At 41.5% G+C, this 16,899-nt stretch overlaps 1 pseudogene across 1 annotated transcript; it reads right to left on the reverse strand.

Annotated features, from left to right (window-relative positions):
• Window positions 1-1,547: 1,547 nt before the first annotated feature.
• Window positions 1,548-2,617, reverse strand: LOC309959961 (large ribosomal subunit protein uL11-like; annotated as a pseudogene). Its single transcript has one exon. The product of its transcript is annotated as a large ribosomal subunit protein uL11-like (transcript).
• Window positions 2,618-16,899: the final 14,282 nt, after the last annotated feature.

Below are 16,899 nucleotides of genomic sequence, written 5' to 3' on the forward strand. Positions count from 1 at the left end.
TGCCAAAAGAAGTGAGTGGACTTCAGCAGAAGGAAGGTGCAGTCGTATCACCAGATGCCTGGGGTCTCAAGAAAGAATTGTAAACAAACAACCACAAAAGCAATGTACTCATCTATGCAAAGGAAAGTACAGAGATGAGATCCCCAAAGATGGAATGATGGAGCTTTAAAGAACTCAGAGATACAACCTGCAAAAAAAAGAGTAAGCCTTAAACCTCTGCAAACCCCAGAGAATATAGATGCCACTCATGACAGTACTGGTCAAGTACAAACATTACAGTCTCCCTTGTGACTTCCTCCATATGTTCCAACCTTAACAGGCTTCATGGTTGTGTAAGTTATTCGCTGAAAATGGCACCTGACTGTAGGTGCTAATGGGGGCTGAAATCCAACCTGCTTTCCACTCTCCAAACCATATGCCCTGGCACGGGGTTGTGTCTACTTGGAGGAAGAGTTGCCTTTTTCTACTTCACACAGAGGTGCAGTTCTCTCACCATGGGGTTGCATTCACCCAGAAGGGAGAACCTTTTTCTAATCTATCCAAAGACACCAGAGGAACTAGCAGCCACCCAGCTTGGAAAGATTAGAGACAGTAGCAACAAGATGAGGAAAGTGGAAGCATTGAATGAAGAAAGAATGAAACTGATCACACACTCCTTTTCCATAGGAGGTGACTCACATCCTAGAGGCCCACGCTGGGAGACAGGAAGAAGCCTCAGTCTTAAATCAGTTTTAGAGTGATGACTATTAGAGGGGGCTGGGCATTTCTGTTACTTAACTGATGTTGTTTGGGAGCCTAGCATTTCCGGAGGAATCTTAATACATAAGAGTAATTAGCGAAGTTGATGGATTTGACCAAGGTGAAAGGGGCAAGGGAAAACCAGCCATAGAGAATAAACTAAAGGGCCAGTGGAAGACAAAAATTAAGGTGCTTTCTGATTTACACCCTGTAATGGAGACCTCTAGCTCCCTACTTATATACATTCTGTCCTTTACAATTTGATATAACCTCTGAACTAAATTCTCTGTAATGGGATGTAAGATGGATTAAGGTGTAATCGATGGGTGCCACTTCCAGGACTGGCCTAGTAAACACCTCCCCCCATACCCACACACAATGAAACTCTTTCTTTCCTCTCCTCCCAGCTGGATGCAAGTGGTGACAGAGCCATGAAAGATGACAGACAGAAGGAATCTTGGTCCATGAATGACAGGGAGGATGAGAGCTACCCCACCAAGCTGAACACCTGTTCAAGACTGCTAGGTGAGCAGAATCTAAACTTCTATTTTGTTAATTCGTTGCATTTTAGGTTTGCTTGTATTAAAGGAATCACAATTCTTTCAAATCTAGAAAGAAAAACAAACACACAAAATTATTTATTTAACAAATTATTTATTTCCAGGCAAGGGAGAACTGTAAGGAGACAGATAATCTCTGTGAACAAAGTAAAGGATAGGGTTTATATAGGGCTTGGGGGAAATGTAGGGTTTAAGTTAAATATGAATGATTGGCTATGACTGGCTCAAAATGAAGTGGGGTTAGTCATTGATTAGGTGGATTTCAAGAGCAGACCTATTGTAGCAGGGTTTGGTTTTCTGTGGGTGATTCAGCCCAAGACTGATATTGAATGGTCTTTCCTTTTCCCGTTTAAATACCTGAGGACATGAGTAACGTTCTTCAGGCAAGAGTAGAATTTTCTTTTTTTGGTTGTCAAATAACCCTTTATTTTTCTTTGAAGTTCTTAACTAGTTGGACATTCCACTGCACCACTGTTGATGTCATCTATGATGTCGTGAGGGTGGCGGCCATCAACATTGCAGCCCACAGACTGGGTGGCCCCCAGGATCTCTTTAATGGTTCCAGAGAGTTCTCTAGCTAAAGATCGATACCGCATCTGTCAGGCAATGTTGACAATCTCATCAAAAGTGATGTTTCCGCTGTGCTTAATGCTTTTCTGCTTCCTTTTGTCTCTTGGCGGTTCCTTGGGGCCTTGATGATCAATCCTCAACCTGGGCTTCTCTGTTCTGAATGGTCAGTTTCACAGTAATCCTCAGACCCTTCCAATCACCAGTTGCCTTGGTGATGTCATCACCAACCTTTTTTGGAGACAGACCCAGGGGGCCAATCTTGGGGGCCAGGGCAGATGTGGCACCGACTTCCCCACTGGTGCACCTCAGGTACACGACTTTGATCTTGTTGGGGTCAAACTTAGGCAACATGGTGGCAGCTGGTGTCGGATGAACCCGGATTCGGGACAACTGAAGAAAGTTGCACCTTGGCCTCCTCTGAGCCAAAAGCTGGAAGTCTTTTTTTTTTTTTTTAATTTTTCTTGAAGTATAGTTGATTTACAATGCTGTGTTAGTTTCAGGTGTACAGTAAAGTGATTCAGTTATACATATACATGTATCCACTCTTTTTTAGATTCTTTTCCCATATTGGCCATTACAGAGTATTGAGTAGGGTTCCCTTGTGCTATATAGTAGGTCCTTGTTAGTTATCTATTTTATATATAGCAGTGTGTATATGTCAATCCCAATCTCCCAATTTATCTCTCCCCCTACCCTTACCCTGGGTTAACCATAAGTTTGTTTTCTACATATGTAACTCTATTTCTGTTTTGTAGGTAAGTTCATTTGTACCCTTTTTTAAGATTCTACATATAAGTGATATCATATGATATCTGTCTTTCTCTGTCTGACTTACTTCACTCTGTGTGACAATCTCTAGGTCCATGCATGTTGCTGTAAATGGCATTATTTCGTTCTTTTTTATGGTTGAGTAATATTCCATTGTATATATGTACTACATCTTCTTTATCCATTCCTCTGTTGATGGACATTTAGGTTGCTTCCATATCCTGGCTATTGTAAATACTGCTGCAATGAACATTGTGGTGCATGTATCTTTTTGAATTATGGTTTTCTCTGGTTATATGCCCAGAAGTGGGATTGCTGGATCATATGGTAGCTCTATTTTTAGCTTTTTAAGCAACCTCCATACTGTTCTCCACAGTGCTGTACAATTTACATTCCCATCAAGTGTAGGAGGGTTCCCCATTCTCCACACCCACTCCAGCATTTATTGTTTGTAGACTGATGATGGCCATTCTGACCAGTGTGAGGTGATACCTCATTGCAGTTGGGTTTTTTTTGTTGTTGTTTTGTTTTTTTTTTGCAGTTGTTTTTTAAAATAAATTTATTTATTTTAGTTTTGGCTACATTGGGTCTTTGTTGCTGTGCGTGGGCTTTTCTCTAGTTGCGGCTTGCGGGGACTGCTCTTTGTTGTGATGTGCAGGCTTCTCATTGCAGTGGCTTCTCTAGCTGCGGAGCACGGGCTCTCGGCGCACGGGCTTCAGTAGTTGTGGCTTGCGGGCTTATTTGCTCCGCAGCATGTGGGATCTTCCCGCGCCAGGGCTCGAACCCATGTCCCCTGCATTGGCAGGTGGATTCTTAACCACTGCGCCACCAGGGAAGCCCCTCATTGCAGTTTTGATTTGCATTTCTCTAGTAATTAGTGATGTTGAGCATCTTTTCTTGTGCTTTTTAGCCATCTGTACATCTTCTTTGGAGAAATGTCTATTTAGATCTTCTGCCTATTTTTTGATTGGGTTTCTTTTCTTTCTTTTTTTTTTTTGATATTGAGCTGCATGAGCTCTTCATATATTTTGGAGATTAATCCCTTGCTGGTTGCTTCGTTTGAAAATATTTTCTCCCATTCTGAGGGTTGTCTTTTCGTTTTGCTTATGGTTTCGTTTGCTGTGCAAAAGCTTTTAAGTTTAATTAGTTCCCACTTGTTTAGTTTTGGTTTTATTTTCATTACTCTAGGAGGTGGGTTGAAAAAGATCGTGCTATGATTTATGTCAAAGAGTGTTCTGCCTGTGTTTTCCTCTAAGAATTTAATAGTATCCAGCCTTACATTTAGGCCTTTAATCCATTTTGAGTTTATTTTTATGTATGGTGTTAGGGAGTGTTCTAATTTCATTCATTTACATGTAGCTGCCCAGTTTTCCCAGCACCGCTTAAGAGACGGTCTTTTCTCCATTGTATATTCTTGCCTTCTTTGTCATAGATTAGGTAACCATAGGTTCGTGGGTTTATCTCTGGACTTTCTATCCTGTTCCATTGATCTATATTTCTGCTTTTGTGCCAGTACCATACTGCTTTTTTTTGTTTTTAATTTTATTTATTTATTTTTGGCTGCGTTGGGTCTTCGTTGCTGTGCGAGCTTTCTCTAGTTGTGGCGAGCAGGGGCTACTCTTCATTGTGGTGCACAGGTTTCTCATTGAGGTGGCTTTTGTTGTGGAGCACAGGCACTAGGCACACGGGCTTCAGTAGTTGTGGCACGTGGACTCAGTAGTTGTGGCTCATGGGCTGTAGAGTGCAGGCTCAGTAGTTGTGGCGCACGGGCTTAGTTGCTCCGCGGCATGTGGGATCTTCCCGCACCAGGGCTCGAACCCATATCCCCTGTATTGGCAGGCGTATTCTTAACCACTGAGCCACCAGGAAAGCCCCATACTGTTTTGATTACTGTAGCTTTGTAGTGTAAAGAGTGGAATTTTCCAGTCTCATCTCCCTTTTGGTCCTCATTGACAGATCATGGAAGAGGCTATTAAATATTATGTAGAACAAGAATGGGCAATTTTTTAAAAAGGTACAAATGAACTTATTTACAAAACAGAAAGAGACTCACAGACATAGAAAACAAAAGTATGCTTACCCAAGGGAAAGGGGAGTGATATATTAAGAGGTTGGGATTAACATACACACACTACTATATATAAAATAGATAACCAACAATGACTTACTGTGTAGCACAGGGAACTATACTCAATATTTTACTCAATATTTTGTAAAACTGATAAGAGAAAAGAATCTGAAAAAGAATATACATATATATATGTATATGTATATATATGTACATATATATATGTATATGTATATATATGTACATATATATATGTATATGTATATATATGTATAACTGAATCACTGTGCTGTACACCTGAAACTAACACATTGTAAATCAACTATACTTCAATTTTAAAAAAGATATTAAAAAAAGAATGTTAAAATAATATGTGCACAGATATGATAGGACACATTTTATTAAAAATCAGAAAAACAGAATGGGCAATTATTTTTCCTGCAAAGGACCAGAAGGTAAATATTTTAGGCTTTGCAAGCCATCCGGTCTCTGTTGCAGGTACTCAGCTCTGCTGTTATAGCACAGAAGCATCATGGACAATATGTAAACAAATAAGTGTGGTCATGTTCAAATAAAACTTTATTTACAAAAACAGGTGGTTGGCCAGATTTGATCCACAGGCCATAGTTTGCTGACCCCTAGTCTAGAATTCTAGATCTAATCTATCTAGGTTGGATATGGTTTTGGTTTTCCCTGCTGGGTGAAATGGTGGTTGTAGTGATCATCATGATTTCATTTTGTTTTTGATTCAGGATCATCTGTTGCACTATCTGATGAGGCAGCCACTACATAGTAGAGTTTAATTCCAATACCAACTACGTAGAATATGACTGCAACATAAATATACAACTAGTAGAATAAGGAGGGACTGGAAAGTTCACCAAAGTCATAATTCACATTTTCACAGATTAAACTGCCAGATAAGATCTTCTTCTTCTTTTTTAAAAAAATATTTATTTATTTATTTTTATTTTGGTTGCGCCGGGTCTTAGGTGTGGCACTCGGGATCTTTGCTGAGGCATGTGGGATCTTTAGTTTTAGCATGTGGGATCTTTCTTTCTTTTTTTTTTTTAGTTGCGGCATGCAGGCTTCTTAGTTGCAGCATGCATGCGGGATCTAGTTCCCCGACCAGGATAGAACCCAGGCCCCCTGCATTGGGAGCGCAGAGTCTTACTCACTGGACCACCAGAGAAGTCCCAAGATCCTCTTCTTGACCTAAGTTATGGTAATAAGACAAGGAGTATAGACCAGGTTGTTACCTTCTGAAATTTTTTGAAGTTTCTCTCACTTTTTTGATAATGTTAAAACCTGTCTGAGAGAACTTTGGGAATATAAGCTGCTTCAAAGCAAATAGATCTGAAGTTTCTGAGGGAACTGTATTGCCAAAAAACCCCACAAGCCTGGCCTGAATAAATAAGTAAAGCCATAAAACAACACTTGGGTCTCCAACCCTGCACCATCAGGAAGCAGGCTGTCAAAGCTGTATAGTCCCCAAGGAAGGCATGCTCCTACTTCACGTACAGCCAGGGAGAAAAATGGCTGAGGGAGGACTTGCCAGAGGGCAGAACCAGGGTAGAAGGAGAACAATGACAAGAGAATTCTTCTTCGAGAGCAAAATTGGGTCTAATCTGAGAATTTCCTTCACTGCCCAGAAAGGGTGTCCTTTTTTACCCGCCCCCATTTAACTTTTTGTTTTCATTGAAGTATAATTGACCTACAACACTGTGTTAGTTCCAGGTGCACAACATGGTGATTTGATATTTCTATACATTACGAGATGATCACCACGATAAGTCTAGTTACTATCTGTCACCATGCAAAGATATTACATAATTATTGACTATACTCTCCATGCTGTTCATTTTATCTCTGTGACTCATTTATTTTGTAACTGAAAGATTGTACCTCTTAATCTCACCATCCATTTCATTTATTTCCCCACCCCACCCCCCGGCAACCACCTGTTTGCTCTCAGTATCTATGAGTCTGTTTCCATTTTGTTGTTTGTTCATTTGTTGTGTTTTTTTTTTAGAGTCTATATATAAGTGAGATCATACAGTATTTGTCTTTCTCTGACTTATTTCACTTAGCACTATACCCTCTAAGTCCATTCATGCTGTTACAAATGGCAAGATTTCATTATTTTTTAGGCCGACTAACATTACATTGTGTGTGTGTATGTGGGAGGAGATATATATATATAGAGAGATAGATATATAGATAGATAGAGAGACATACACAAATAGATCCAAAACATGACTCAGCAAAATAGTTTATTTCTCGTTCACCTAATAGTCCTGAACAGATATGGTTGATTTACAATGTTGTGTTAGTTGTCTTTTGATAATACCTATTCTGACAGGTATGAGGTGATACCTCAGTGTGAGTTTTTTTTTTTTAACTATTAAACTCATTGTGGTTTTGATTTGCATTTCCTTAATGATTGAGCATCTTTTCATGTGTTTCATCCAGGCTAATTAGAAAAGACTGTGATCCAGATATTGATATGAAATTCAATAATTGAATGGGACTTTTGTCTTCTCCCTTGGGGGAAGGGTGAATATATTTGGTGACCAGAGAGGCTGACTGTAACAGAGACCTTGTCTGTCTACCGAAAACTATTAGTCTCTGGGACTACTAGAGTAGCTTCCCATATTCCCATTCAATTTGGGTGTAGCCACATGACCAAATTTTCTCCAAAGTAATGTGAGTGGAAGCAATATCTACCACTTTCTGGGGATGGTAGACCACAAGATGAACAGATCCAAGGACCCTGAATGATGGCAATGTAGGAAAGCTTCCTCCCTGACCTGAATAACTGTCCAGGACTATTAGGTGAGCAAGAAATAAACTATTTTGCTGAGTCGTGTTTTGGATCTATTTGTTGCAGTAGTTTAGCCTGCATTAACTGATATACACCCCATGAGTCATGCTTGTTCAACATAATGATTATATATATGCATCCTCTTTAAACATAATTATTAATAGTATCAAACTAAACATCCTGTAACGAGCCTTGCTTTTTTCATTTAATGTCTTGGAAAGTGTTCCATATTAGTACATTAAAAACTTCATTTTTATATTCTTTCCTTTTTGCTTTTTGACAGCTTAAGTACAATGTTACCTAACCAGTTCCCTACTGATGGACATCTAGGCTTTTTCTAATCTATAGCTAGTGTTCTATGTTGCAGTTCTTTCAGCTGGTACTCTGCAAATGCAAGGCACAGTTCAGCTTCAGGTCCAGCAGTGTCTGGTTTTACTCTCTGAATTAGGACTTTACTTAGTTTCTTTTAGACAAATTACAAAGCTAATATTTGACCATATTGATTCTCTGTGGCCTACTATTGTAAAATTCAAATGGTTACAAATTCAAATACTTACATTGATGGGAGGAATATAGCACGGTGGTTAGTAGCACGAATTACAGTCAGACAGCCCTGGGTTCAAATCCCAGCTCTGCTACGTGTAACATGTAACTTAACCTTGGGCAAGTTGCTTAACTACTATAAGCATTAGTTTTCTCACCAGTAAAATGGGGGTTATTTTGAGGATTAAATGATAATGTAAGTGAAGTGCTTAGTGCATGATAACCATCAGTTAATAAGCACTGTAGAATTTTCCTTAATGTACAATTTTTTTCTAATTACCAAAGAAAGCAAAAATTAAACCTGAGTCTAAGGTTAGGACATGTATCATAACTATCTTTATTGTTAAGATGGGAAATTGTTTTTTAAAAGATTACATCATTTTTTCTTTTTCAAAATGATTTTATTTTACATACTTTTCTGTAACTTGCTAGTCTCTTTTTAAATTCTACAACTGACAGCTTCCTATGTCAGTAGAAATGTACTGACTTCATTCTTTTTAAAGACTGTAATTTGGGGGGTGGGGGATGATTCATTTTTATTGAGGAGAGAGCCCTCAAATCTTGTGACTATTCATTTGAATTTTGTATCAAACTGTCAGGGTTAGATTGTATTGGGTCCAGGCTGATTCTATAGTGCAGGTTCAGGAAATTCAGTCATTGCAGATGCCATAATTAATGTTAAAGCAAACAACACAGAGGCTTCATTGAGTTGGAGAGTGAGAGGGAAGTAGCTACAGAAAACATACACAAACGTAAATGCCATTCTCCTAGCACTTGAATTCCAGAAGTGAAACTGGAGGGTTCGACTGTCCATATTAGGAAATGACTGGTTGCTTGATGACCACAGTGTTAAGCTAAGTATTTTGCCCTATTTATTGTCAGGGTAGGAGGAGGCATGAAAGGGAATTGGTCAGGAGGACATTATTAGTAAATCAGTTTTAGTAAAACTAACAATTTTATAACCACTCTATTCTCTTCCAACCTAATCTCAGTGCAGTTATAAGCATTATAAAATCAAACTTTCACTTTAAGTGGAGAGACTGAAAACCGAGCTCAGTTCTTTAAGACGAAGTTTCTGAAACAGATTCCCAAATGGGGTTATCTCCTATTCCCTGAAATTGCAGCAGAGTTAAGAACCTGTGTTAAGATTGGTTTGAATCCATCAAAGCCTTCAACATGTGCTCTTGCCATAAAGTAGCAAATGAAGGCATGGAGAACAGACAACCTTTTCAACTTCTCTGGCACTGAATATATTTCACCTTAATAAAATGTCAGGAACTCCCATTAAACTATACTTGGTTTCCTTTAGCTCAGATTCAGGATTAACTAGCATTAAGCTTGCAACAGAAACACAGCTGTGGTGCACGTGCTGTGTGGGAGCAATACATGATGAACCCGGTGCCCAAACATCACAAAAGCAAGTGCTCCCCTCCCTATATTTGGGAAATTTCTTTTCCACTGAAGTTTCTTCAGTATACCTTGCATCTTCTGAGCTCATGTTTCCAAGATCCTTGCCTAGTCTCCTCCATAACATCTGTACCTTGTCTTGATTTTTTTTCTTTTAACATGGAAAGGACAAGAGTCCTGGCCAACCTTGACAATAGTAAAATGTATATTACTATTCTTGAGAACTCAACCTTCAGTGCAGGTGCTTGGGAGTAAAGATTTTTGATGGATTAAAGCCCCCGGGCATGTGTAGGTGTCTGTGGACACATTTACAGGAACCAGTTGGACCCACAATTCTCCCAGCCAACCAGCCTCACTGGCCGGCCAACTTCAGCTTGGGCACCCTCTCCTCTTAGTCTCACCAGCACTTGATGGTGTCTGGTTTATAACAGCTCTGTCGGATGGGGGGCCACATGGCTCCCAAAGAGCCCTGACGAGAGGCACGGACCTGAGACCAGATGTCTCGTTCTAGGACAGATGGCTTGAACGGCCTCCTGTTCCTTTTTGCTCTGGAAGTCTACAGGACTGCTGAGTGCCAGGGCCACCACAGAAATCTGGGTGCAGCTTTGCAAAGACAGCTTTCAATTCAGTGTCAACAAGAGTGAAATGATCCAATGTTTTCAAAGATGAACCAATTGCCTTGGAGGTCTGACCTCTTCTATTCCCAGGTGAGGGAAAGAACAACATAGTCCAGTTCACCAAAATGTTGGCAAATCCCAGAATCACAGGGTTGGAAAGGACCTTCGTGGTGAGAGCAGGCTGAAAGGGAATGTGGCAAGAGAGCTGCTTCCTGAAGGGGAAGGCTGGCTGCCCCCCGCCCAGGAGTCCTCAATAACTAGATGCTGGCAGTTCCTCAGCGTTGCCTGGCTTGTGGAGGCTGACACATCACAACTCGAGACATCAGACACCAAATACCAACTATCTGATTTAAAAGATGAACAACAACAACAACAAAAATACAAACAGTTCTGTGAAATAAAGGACCCAGGAGTCAGCCTGATGGGCATATGCCCCTCTGTAGGAAAACACATTGGAAGCCCAATCAGGCTGCAGGTAACGTTACTGGTACATCCACCACCACAACAGCAAGGTCCCCTCATGAGTGTGTGGACTGGATATACCTGCCTTCAGCCCCCTGGCCTTGGACAGTCACATTCTTTCCTTACACACAGTTAATACCAGTTACTCATCAGAGGCTTTACACGTGCTAATTGAGGTTCCTGAGGCTATACCTTGATCTCAGTACAAGAAGAATCTTAATCATCTGTTACATTTTAATTTCCTATTACAGTAAAATGTATAGTAACTGCCTCACTGCCCTTCTGCCTTACCTGAAAAACCTCTTGTAGGGCCAATGCAAGTCGAAAACGTAATCACTGTTAATTTCAATGGGAAAACATTTTATACGTTTCAAGTCCCCAAACTGACATCCATTCATGTGAAAACACCAGATCTCTTTAAGATGGACACGATTACATCAATAATTAACATTGGTTATCATAAACACATAGAGGCATTTTCTCTTCATTAATTATTACTAATTACACTATTATTCTATAATATGGCCATTTACCTCTTGTTTCTTAGCTTTTATGCCCTGTACTATTCAAGACTAAATTTATAACAAAACATACATACAAATGATACCCAATATTTATACAATTCAACTTTTATTTTTAACAAGAGAAATAAAATCAATGAAAACCATGCAAATGATATCACCTTTATTGAACAGTTGAAATAAAAGAGACATGATGTAAGATTATCCCTGCTATATTTAAGCAAAACACTAAGAAATGTGATGGGAGAACCTAAGGTAACATGGGCCAGCTATGTGAAGATGATACACGGTGACTCTCTTCTTCAGCTCTAAGAATTACACCAAGTAAATCCAACCTGATAGATGCAAAGAAATGCCTTGGGTATCAGTTATCTTTCATTGCAAAACAAAGCACCTCAAAACTTATTGGTTTAACTTTAAAACAATAAACCTAATTTTTCACTGGTCTATGGGTTTGTCGATGGGCTTCTTCTGGTCTCGGCCAACAAAGCTGGGCCTAGATGGTCTACAATGGCCTGGCTCACATGTCTGATGGTTGGCAGGCTAGTTGGTCTATGGAGCCACACTCATATGTCTGGCAGTTGCTTAGATGTCAGTTGGGGTGATGACCACATGTCTTTCATCATTCATCAGGTTAGCCAGGAGTTTTTCACAAGGTGGTGGAAGAGTTCTCAGCAGCAAGAGAGAGCAAGCTATAATTGTAAGCACTTTTTAAGACTTCTAGTATCAGAAGACTGCTAATATCCCATAAAACAAAGCAAGTCACATAGCCAAGCCTAGATTCATAAAATGGAGAAACAGACTCCACCTCTCGATGGGAGAAGCCGAAAATACTATGGCTATTCTGTTCAGTGTACCACACCTTGGAAGCCAAAGTAGCGAGATTAAATGATATTCCTTGTAACCAGAATGGGTGAATATCTCAGGATTTAAACACATTACTATGAAAGGGGAGGGGGGTGTTTCTGTTTCAACTACTGAGGTTATCTAGTAAGGCTGCCCTCTTGGGTCCTCTACTACATGTGAGGCAAGGAAATAAAACCAAAGAGGTAGGCAGAGGCTAGGGCTCTGCAGGCCACATGATGGAATTTAGGTCTTGATCCCAAGAGTAATGGGAAGCCATAGAGTGTTTTAAGGAGAGAGATAAGATCACTTGGGCTGCAATGAGGGCAGTAATTCTAGAAGCTTTGCCAGGAAGGGGAATCTTGAGATAAGGCTTTAGTCACAGAATATGGGGTCAAAGGAAAGGGTTTTTTTTTGTTTTTGTTTTTTCAAAGCAAAAGATGGTTGAAACTGATGGAAGGATCCAATACTACAAGAGGTTAAAGGGAGAACCCTGAGAATTAGGAAAGGAAACTTAAGCATGCATGGAAAGTTTGGTTTAAAAAAATTATCATACAATAAAATTGATTGTATTTTTCTTATACAGTTCTATGGATTTTAACACATGTATAGACTCATGTAACTACCACCACAGTCAGAATACAGAAGAGTTCCATCACCCCAAAACCCTTCTTTTTGCTATCCCTTTATAGTCACTCCTCCATCCCTAATTCCTGGCAACCACTGACTTATTCTCCATCACTATAGTTTTAATATTTTCAAGATTTTCATTTTGAGACTAGCTTCCTTCATTCAGCATGCCTTTATTGTTATGTTGTTATAATGCCAAGTTGTTGGGTGTATCAATACTTCTTTCCTTTTTATTGCTAAGTAGTATTCCATTGGGGTCAGCTTCTGATAGAATTCCCCAGGTAGTAGTGATATCACTATTCTACCAGTTACTTGGGGCAAAAACCTTGATCACCCTTGACTCTCTTCTCTAACCTATACATAATCCATTAGTAAATCCTGTGGCTTTACTTTCAAAATACACCCGAAATCTGACCAGTTCTTACCACCTCCAATGCTGTCATCTAGTTCAGGCCACCATCATCTTCTGCCAGGACTAGTGCTTCCACTCTTACTTCACTACCCTCATTGTCTATTCTCCATACGACAGCTAGAATGAAACTTTTATTTTTTCATTTATTTATTTTTGGCCATGTGGCATGTGGGATCTTAGTTCCCCAACCCGGGATCAAACCCATGCCCCCTGCAGTGGAAGCTCAGAGCCCTAACCACTGGACTGCCAGGGAATTCCCTCAAATGAAACTTTTAGAGACTTAAATCTGGTCAAGTTAGTCTTGTGCTCAAAACTCTTCAGTGGTTTAAGCAGTAACGATCCGAAGTTGTCACCACGGCCTACAAAGTCCCACATGACTGGGCCCCTGGCTACCTCTCTGATGTCATCTCCTACCACTCTCCCCCCACTCACTCTGTATCAGCTATAGTGGTCTCCTTGCTAATTCTATAGCATGTCAAGCACGCTCCTGCCTCAGAGCATTTGAATTTGCTGTCTCCTCTGTCTGGAACATGCTTTCCCTAGTTATCCACATGGCTTACCCCCATCAAGTCAGTTCCAGTTTCTGCTTAAGTGTCCCTTATCAATGAGTCTTTCTCTGACTAATGTCTAAAATGGCAGCCACCTGAGACCAATGTCTAACCCTTACCCTGCTTTGTTCTTCTTAGAATACATACATATATATATATATATATATATATATATATATATATCATATGTATAAAAACAAATATATATGTATTGTTTTTCTGTCTCCCCACATTAGGAAGATCCTTGAAGACAAGGAATTTTTTTGTTTATTGCTGAACAAGCACCTAGATGAGTACATGAGTGCCTCATCTGGCATACAGTGGGAGTTCAATGAATTTTTTTTTTTGGCCGCACCGCAAAGCATGAAGGATCTTAGTTCCCCGACCAGGGATGGAACCCGTGCCCTCTGCAGTGGAAGCATGGATTCTTAACCACTGGACTGCCAGCGAAGTCCCTCAATGAATAGTTTTGATTGAGTAACTTATAGGAGGAAAGGACAGATGGGAACATATGTAGATTTCTAGATTTTAGGGCATTCTACATTTTCTATTACTTATACAGTAAGATAATCAGGGGAAGGGGTATGGGAAGCATAGGGGATTAGAGACTTGCCGATAGTGGAGAGCAGGTTAACTAGAAAAATATAATGAAATTTGCAGACACTGTTCAAAGCCCATTTAAGGCTGACATTATTATATTTAGTGATGCCAATCTGTTCAGCAGGACAATTTACTATGACAAGGTACAGGCATTGAGAAGCATGTTAGTCCACCCGGGGTGGAGGACTTAGTTGGGGAAAAGAGGAGGGCAGGCTTAAGAGTAAGTAAGAGGGGGATTGTAATGATGTACCATTGAATCTAAGATGGATAAGAAGGGAACTGAAGAATGAGAATTAAGTAGAAGCTTTCAACAGATTGGAGGTTCTGATAAAGTAAAAAAGACAGTTATGGTGAAGTTCTTAAGCAGTCAAGCTAAAGGTTATCAGGCTGTAGTTGGACAGAGGGATGTTCAAACTACTGATTCATAACAAGATAGGGTTTCTAGTGACAAGGTCCAGGTTTTTGACTGGGATTGGGAGGTTGATGTAAGGGATGAGGCCTGCATGTTAAATGAGTTGTCCACAGTGACTCTGAATTTATCAAGATGGAAGATGGTTAGAGAAGAGAAAGTAAGACAAGGACCTGGATGCACATATTAGCAGATCATCTCTACAGAGGCGGTTAAATGGGCGGCAAAGTCTTACAAGTAAGCGTCAGAGAAGCAAGGGTTTTTACAAGAGGTGACAGTATATGGCACCTTGCCCCCACTTTTGGAACCTGGGAAGCGAGAATACTAACCCATGTGAGGGAGCTCCAGGGGACGCAGCATCCTCAGAGAACAGAGAAAAGCTGATCTGGAAGCGGGAATCTCAGAGGAAGATCGGTTTGAAGGTAGGAGGTTGGGGAGGCGACCGAAGCAGCAGAAAACCCTGACACTCCTTGTCCTTTATTTACCTTCCTCCCAACCTACCGCCCGCCCACGCTACACCAACCTCCACAACTAGAAAACACTCAGAAAAGAGTGTAAGCAGACCGGCTCTTTTCAACTCCCCGCGGAAGTACTCACACCGGAACTCCTCCATGTCTGCGCTTCCCCATTGGCGGAAGCTTCCGCCAGCTTCTACTCACTTCCGCCCACGACTCAGTTGGGCGGGGCTTTCCCTAGAAGTCACTTCCGCCCGACCCCGCCCCTCGTTCCCTTTTTGGCCGTTTCCGGCCTCAGGCCCCGCCCCATACCGTGTGACCCCGCCCCCTTCCCGCCCCGGGCCGGCAACCCGGCCCCGCGGCGCCGCTTCCGGTGCGGGCCCCGCCCCGGCTGTGGCCCCCGGCCGCGGAGAAGTCCGAAACGCAGCTGCCGCGCCGGGCCCTGAGTGGCTGCCTCTTCCACCGCTGGCGTACCCGGAGCGCCCCGTACAGGTAAGCCGCGCGGTGCCCAGCTCCCTCAGCCTTGGCGGGAGCGAGGGCTGTGGCAGGTGGAGGGGACGGCGTAGTAGGAGGAGAGGCAGGTGTGTGGGGGAAGACGTGAAGACGCGGGCCAGTGGAGCACGGGGGCCAAGGAGGAAAAGTGAGAGCGCTGGGAGGAGCCCGGAGGCGCCCTCGCCCATTTGGGTGATATGAGATAAAGGGATGGGAAGAGTGAGGGGCCCCTGGGAACTGAGAGGGCTAGAATAGGTGGGGTTGGGACAATCTAAGAAGAGCCGGCGGATTGGCTGGGAGGGCTCAGTAGAGGTAAAAGTGATAGTTGGGTTGTGGGGGTATAAAGAATGGCGGGGGGTGGAGGTGTGGGGCTTAAAGGGGGCTGAGGCCAGAGGGATCCGGCAGCGAAGGTAGAGGGAATGGTGGGCGAGGCCGGCTTCAAAGCTGCAAGGAGTCCGTTGCGCCGGGCTTAGAGGTTCGGGAACTTTAGGGGAAATGGGGGAGGGAGCCGTGTGAAAGGATGGAGTGGTTTAGATTTCTGAGACCCAAGTTTTCTAAAAGTAGGCAGGTGGTATTGTTGTTTGGATCAACTAGCTGCTTAGGGACAAGGGAAAGATAGGCTCTTTGGGGGAGGGTGTGTGTATCGAGTTGTAGAACTGAGTCATCTCAGCTTTAACTAAAGAGGCTGTGAGACACCACCCCCTCTGCTGGGGACAGCATACAGAGAAGATGGTGCCACAAGATGAGAAGCAGTTGTTCAATGACTGGCAGGACTTGCATGAAAAATTATCCCGCTTGTGATTGATTGATGTTATAATGTTGTAAGGAGAATTAAAATGACCACCGAATTATTTTCTTTATTCTTTGGTTTACTTTTCTTTGATGCAAATTGTTTTTATTTTAAATGAACACTTTTGGCAACTGGATTTAATGTGGGTGTAAATCTTTTCATGCTTTGTTACACTATAAAAAGGGCTATAGCAGAATGAAAGTATTGCTTCCGGCATAACTCACTTTCTAAAATGCCAAGAGAGGAAGTAAAGGGAGGAAGAGGCAAATTGGAATTTGAATCTTTCACAGAATGCAAAAGACAAAAGCAGTGCTTCTAAGATTAAACAGAAAATGAGGATTTTAAAATATCTACTTTTTTGCCTAACTTTAAAAGTCCTACCTTTTTTCTCTAACCCGGTTTTTAAAAAATGCCTAAATCCAAACAGTTTTTATTGCTAGGAGTGTGATTACTTCCCCATGAATTTTTGAAGATACCTAGATATTTAAGTTTTTGGGTGTTTTTTTTTTTAAATCTTTCTACCCAGTCCTAAAACAGTGGAACAACGCAAATATCAAGTCCCAACCTGTGCAGTGCAGCTTCTTCTTTCATGTGATGACAACATTGTACGCCATGTTGCAAGTCCTGTTAACCTAAAATTTG

The sequence above is a fragment of the Leucopleurus acutus genome (genome assembly GCF_964270905.1).
Source record: "Leucopleurus acutus genome assembly, chromosome: 1".
Taxonomy (NCBI): domain Eukaryota; kingdom Metazoa; phylum Chordata; class Mammalia; order Artiodactyla; family Delphinidae; genus Leucopleurus; species Leucopleurus acutus.